This window comes from Phoenix dactylifera, chromosome 11 (assembly GCF_009389715.1).
Source record: "Phoenix dactylifera cultivar Barhee BC4 chromosome 11, palm_55x_up_171113_PBpolish2nd_filt_p, whole genome shotgun sequence".
Classification (NCBI taxonomy): domain Eukaryota; kingdom Viridiplantae; phylum Streptophyta; class Magnoliopsida; order Arecales; family Arecaceae; genus Phoenix; species Phoenix dactylifera.
Window position 1 is genome coordinate 17,690,147 of NC_052402.1, and position 5,464 is coordinate 17,695,610.

Genomic DNA, 5,464 nt, shown 5'->3' on the forward strand with positions numbered 1-5,464 from the left:
GTCTACTGCAGATGTGTTGTACTTGCTAAATTCTCACAACCATAAATCAAAACACATTAGATAGTGTTGAGTTTGGTCAGTGCAAGATTCACGCTGAGGGCAGAGATATCAGCTTATATTATCTGATTTCCCTCTTGTATCTGCCAATTGATGCACTATGTTATTAACTTCAGCTTTAGTTTTCTATCAAACAGTAAATTTTTCACAATATATAAACTTCAGCATCCATCAGTTGCAGTTTAAGGCTTAGTAATTGATGGCATGCATATCATTTTCCCCCGTCCTTCATAGGATTAGGAGTGTGAGTTGGCCAGCTTAAAGTCTACTCTCTCTTTTTTTTTTTTTGCAAATTTTGGGCTGAACATTCGATCCGGCTTATCCCAAAACACAGATATGCTACGTTAATTGTAGCCTGCTGTGGCCAAAAATTGGTTGTGGGTCTATCTTTTATGGACTAAATCACATACCCATCAAGCAGCTGGTCGTCATGCTTACAATGTCTCTTAGCTACATGTATCTTATGTTATTTGTGTTAACCTGCAATGCATATTAACTACTCTCTTTTTGCTTCTGTTGGTCCTATTCTTTATTGTTGCTGGAAATTAGACCCGGGGTGACCACTGGCTGAGAAGGAGGAGCTCCGGTGCGGGTGGTACGTCGGTGGGCTGCGTCCTCCGGGGGGCCTGCAAAAAGCCGGTGGTCGGGGTTTCCGGTGCCGGCCCTCCAATGCTTAAGTCAGAGGGGGCTTTTGTGGAGAAAGAGAGAGAGGATTGCCAGGTCTAAAAGTCTTTCTTTAAAGAGGAAGAAGTTTCCCTTTTATAGAAGGAATACAGGGTTACCTATGATGTGACTGGACGAATTAATGAGTTACTATCATAATTGGGCGTGATCGTGTGAATTAATGAGTTGCCGTGGATGACTGGACGGAGTTGAATGAGTCAACGAGTTGCTGTGGGTGACCTGAGATTTTGAGTAAGCTGGAGGTCCGTGGAGATCGTGCGTATTTAATTGTTGACAGTCGCTCAGATGGAGATCGCAGGATTAGATCCTAGGAGAGTGGGAGAGGAGCTTGATTCCCGATGGAGTGGAGAGGTCTGCTTCATTCTTTGACTAGACCTTCTTCGGACCTAAGGTCGATCAAGGCCGCACGGCTGTGAGCTCCGAGGTCGGGCGCGTTGGGGTCGGGCGCCTCTGAGGTCGGACGCCTCTGAGGTCGGGAGCCTTGAGGGTTGCTGCCATAGCGCCCGTCATCACATGCCGGTGATGCATCCACGTGCTTCGGGGCAATCCATTTTTCCTCTAACACTACCCCCGACTTCCGAGTCCGAGCCGCTTGTGAGCTCGGGCGAAGAAAGTAATTGTCTTTATTATACTGGTGGGACCAGGTAGCTTTACATTGCTCCGCTGTTCTGCGCGCTTCGGGGCATCTTTAATGAGGGCTTGAGGGCACAAGGCGACGCCCTTTTGCTTTTCGAGGCGGTTTTGAGCCGCGGGCTCATGATGAGGCTCCGGCACCCGACGGGGCGCTGCTTCAATTTTGTTTTTAAAGCGTCGATCCAGGTTGATACGCCGCTTCGATTTTCGGGGCCGACACGTGGCGCGATCTAGACGGAAGGCCAGATCTGACGCTGTAGATCTGGGCCATCGGAGGGGTCTATATAAACCTCGGCCTGGCCCTAAAAGCTCTCATTTGGCCGCTGCTGTTGTTACTTTCCTCTTCTTCCATCTTCTTTCCCCTTTTTCCTCCAGTTGTCGCTCAGTCTTTCCCGGCGGTGCTCTAAGGTGATTTCCGGCGGTCGTCTTGATCTCTTCCCTTTGGTCGGCGGCATTTCCGGTGAAACCCATAGTAGGTTTTCTTCCCTCATTTGCTCGGAGGGTTTTTGTCTTTCTGCTTCTTTCTTTCCTTCCTCCTTTTTTGTTTTTCTCTCGGAGATGGGTCACGGTCCGGACGAAGTCGGGTCCAGCTTGACTGAGGAGGAGTTGGAGTTGATCCACGCCCGGTTTTTTCCTCAACGCGGGTTTTATCTTAAGCCTGCTGGGTCGGAAGATCGGGTGACGAGACCTCCTCCAGGTCGGATCGGGGTGTACATAGAAACACTCTGGGCCGGCCTGCGCTTCCCCCTACACGGGTTCGTGAACAAGATCCTGGTGGCGTATCAGCTTGTCCCAGCGCAGCTCGCTCCGAACTCGTGGAGGACCATCATCGGTTTCTTATCCCTTTGCCTCGCGCACGGGATACCGACCTCGGTGAATGTCTTTTGCCGGTGCTTCATGTTGAAGTCCAACCCGGCGGATGGGGAATGGCTCTACCTCGCCCTTCGGGGTGGTAGGCCGTTCTTCCGAGGTGTTCCTTCCTCCATTCATGGGTGGAAGGAGAAATTTTTCTTTCTTTCCTCCAAGCGCACATGGGGATTTGACTCGAGGTGGGGGCAGCCCCGGCTCAAGGCCATCAATAAGCTCCCCAAGCTTTCGGCGGACGAGCAGAGGGTCCTCGATGCTCTTCATGGCCTCGGGGGAGACATTCTTCTGAACGACCTCCTGAGTGAGAAGGCCCTAGTAACATCGGCCTGAGCTCGGCGCGTTCCGAGGTTAAGGGCGGTTTCACTGCTCCTTCTCTGTCTTGTCATCCTTGTCTTATTTGTTCCTTCTTCTTTTTTATCGTCATTTTTTGGTGCCTATTTGACACTTGAGGTTTTTTTTCTTTCCAGATATTACATGTCACGCCCCCGCCTTTGCGAGGCACGTGAGGCACCCAGTGCCCACGTGGGGGCCACATGAGGGGGGAACACGGGGCTCCCCTGCCAGATATTGTCCGGTTCTGGGGCTTCACGCAAGCGTCCTTTACTCCTCTCCGGTTTTGTTTTCCACCCAAAACGCGTCTGCAGGATTAGGAGACACCCGCCTCATATGTCCAGGCTCTGGAACGAGTCTTTCCGATGTGGGACTATTGGGCCTCACACCCTTCCCACCATCGGACAAGAGCCGTCCTCGGCTCTGATACCAAATGTCACGCCCCCGTCTTTGCGAGGCACGTGAGGCACCCAGTGCCCACGTGGGGGCCACATGAGGGGTGAACACGGGGCTCCCCTGCCAGATATTGTCCGGTTCTGGAGCTTCACGCAAGCATCCTTCACCCCTCTCCGGTTTTGTTTTCCACCCAAAACGCGTCTGCAGGATTAGGAGACACCCGCCTCATATGCCTAGGCTCTGGAACGAGTCTTTCCGATGTGGAACTATTGGGCCTCACACCAGCGACCACGGGCACGGCCGCGGGTGTGGCCGTGGGCGCCGCAGGCCGACCGCCGGGCGCCATCGGCCGCAGCCCGTTCCTCCCAAGCCTCCCGAGCTCGCCCTCCTCCCTCCACGGGAGAAGAAATGGGAAGAAAGGGGGAAGGAGAAATCGGGAGAAGAGAAGAGGAGGAGAAGAAAAAGAAAGAAAAAAAAAATGGGAGAAGAAGGTTCGGGAAGGAAGAAGGAAGAAAAGAAAAGAAAAAGAAAAGAAAAGGAAAGGAAAAAAAAAAAAGAGAGATCCTTAACGGGTCCGACCTAACGGGTCTGATCCGAGTACGGGTCCGAACCTGTTAGGCCCAAATAAAATAAAAGAAAAATGGGTTTAGCCAAATTTGACTAAAACCGAGCCAGTCAGATTAGGCTAAGTCCGGACGAACCCAAACTATAAATTGGATTAAATCCGAACCAAATTAAGCCCAATTGAGTTGGGTCTGAACCTAATTAAGCTGAGTTAGTCTCAGCAGACCCAAATTGAATATGAATCAAGCCCAATTCAAAACCAGTTTAACTAAATTGAGACCGAATTGACTTTGGGCTGACCCTGACTCAAGCCTAGATGAGCCACATTGACCCTGGACCAAAATTAAACCTAATTGGACTTGAAATTGAGCCCAATAAAATAATTAGAAGACCAAATTGACCCGATAGGGCTAGACCCAATCAGGAACCGAGCCCAATTCTTTAATTAAAGATCCAATTAACCTACGTGAACCCAATCTGGTTCTAAATCGAGGTCAAGGGCTCTAAATTAAATAAATTGGACTTGAGATCCAAGCAAGTAAATTCATGTTATGATAAATTAGAAAATTATGAAATAAATAGAGAATAATGTGACCCCTATGTGATTTATTTAGGTGATCAAGGATTTGTCATCCGGACGTAAGAAATTGGAAAGTATATTGCTGTAAGTAACCTTGGCACTGATCTTAAAGTTTTTTAATTACTGTTTATTCATCATTATGAAAATGTATTGCTTATGATATATTTTCCTCAAAATTAGGATCAAGTATATGATTTCATGTGATACATGAATTTGATTAAAGAGCATCCTTCATGAATATTTGATGATGTATGAGTTATGAAATTATGATTAGACTGCATGAAAAATGATATTTGAGGCATGTTTATGCATTTTAAATTATATAATGCCATTTATCATTTTCCAACCTATTTATGATGATTATGATTTATGAAAGAAAAAGAATATGATTTATGAACTCTCAGATAGCTATGACCACCTCTAGAAATAGAGGCCAGTCGACACCCTGGAGCTAGCATCCAAAGAATAACAGGCCCTCTGCCAACGGGTTAAAGTTGGTAACGAATAACAGAATTAGTCGACTAAGATTAACAGGCCCTGTCACGGGATTATAGTGACCATAGCAGCACATCCGTCTGAGAGTATATTTTATAAAGTATGGATAAATGGCAATATTTTTATATGACTTGCATTATCATGATTATGAACTTTTATGGATAGAACATGCATTGCTTTATGACCTGATTTGTGTATATCATCTATAAAATATTTTATTTTACATCAACTGTTGGCTTTTTAATCACTGCATTGGCATAATTGTACTTGATCCAATAAGATAGTACCTGGTTACTTACTGAGCTGTGTAGCTCATACCTTTTTATCTACTTTTTTTCCTACAGATGATTAAGACCACTAGGAGCAGGGAGCTTGATGTTATTCAGGGTTGGGGTAATTGAAAATGTTATGTAATAATCAGATTTTAGAAGCTCTGTACTGTTCCAACTTCTTCACTAATGTTATGACATTAGTAAATGAAACTATTTATTTTTATTATGAAATTTTATGTGGCTTCGTGTTATTGTGTGCATAAGATAGCAATAGCACGGCCGTGTTATGATCCGAATTTGGGGCGTGACATTTAGTGGTATCAGAGCAATAGGTTTAATAAAGGGTAAAAAAAAAAAAGTTTTAGTAAGGGAAATGGGTAGTTAAGTCCCGTTAAATTAAATTCGGCATATTCAAAATAAAGAAAATTAGTTAATTGAATTATGCTAATATTTTTTTTTATAGGTGAAAATGAGGAACAGAGAGAATGAAGTCTTGGCAAATATTGCAGCTCGGAGGAGAGGAGCAAAGATGCAGCAGCAGATGGAACAGCAGATACAGATGCAGCAGCAGGTGCAGCAGCAGATG

The 5,464-nt window shown here is 46.0% G+C and overlaps 1 long non-coding RNA gene across 1 annotated transcript; it reads left to right on the forward strand.

Annotated features, from left to right (window-relative positions):
* Positions 1-3,991: 3,991 nt before the first annotated feature.
* LOC120112595 lies at positions 3,992-5,114 on the forward strand. Its single transcript, XR_005514174.1, has 2 exons — positions 3,992-4,195; positions 4,951-5,114. It is a non-coding gene; the product is annotated as an uncharacterized LOC120112595 (long non-coding RNA).
* The last annotated feature ends 350 nt before the right edge of the window (positions 5,115-5,464 follow it).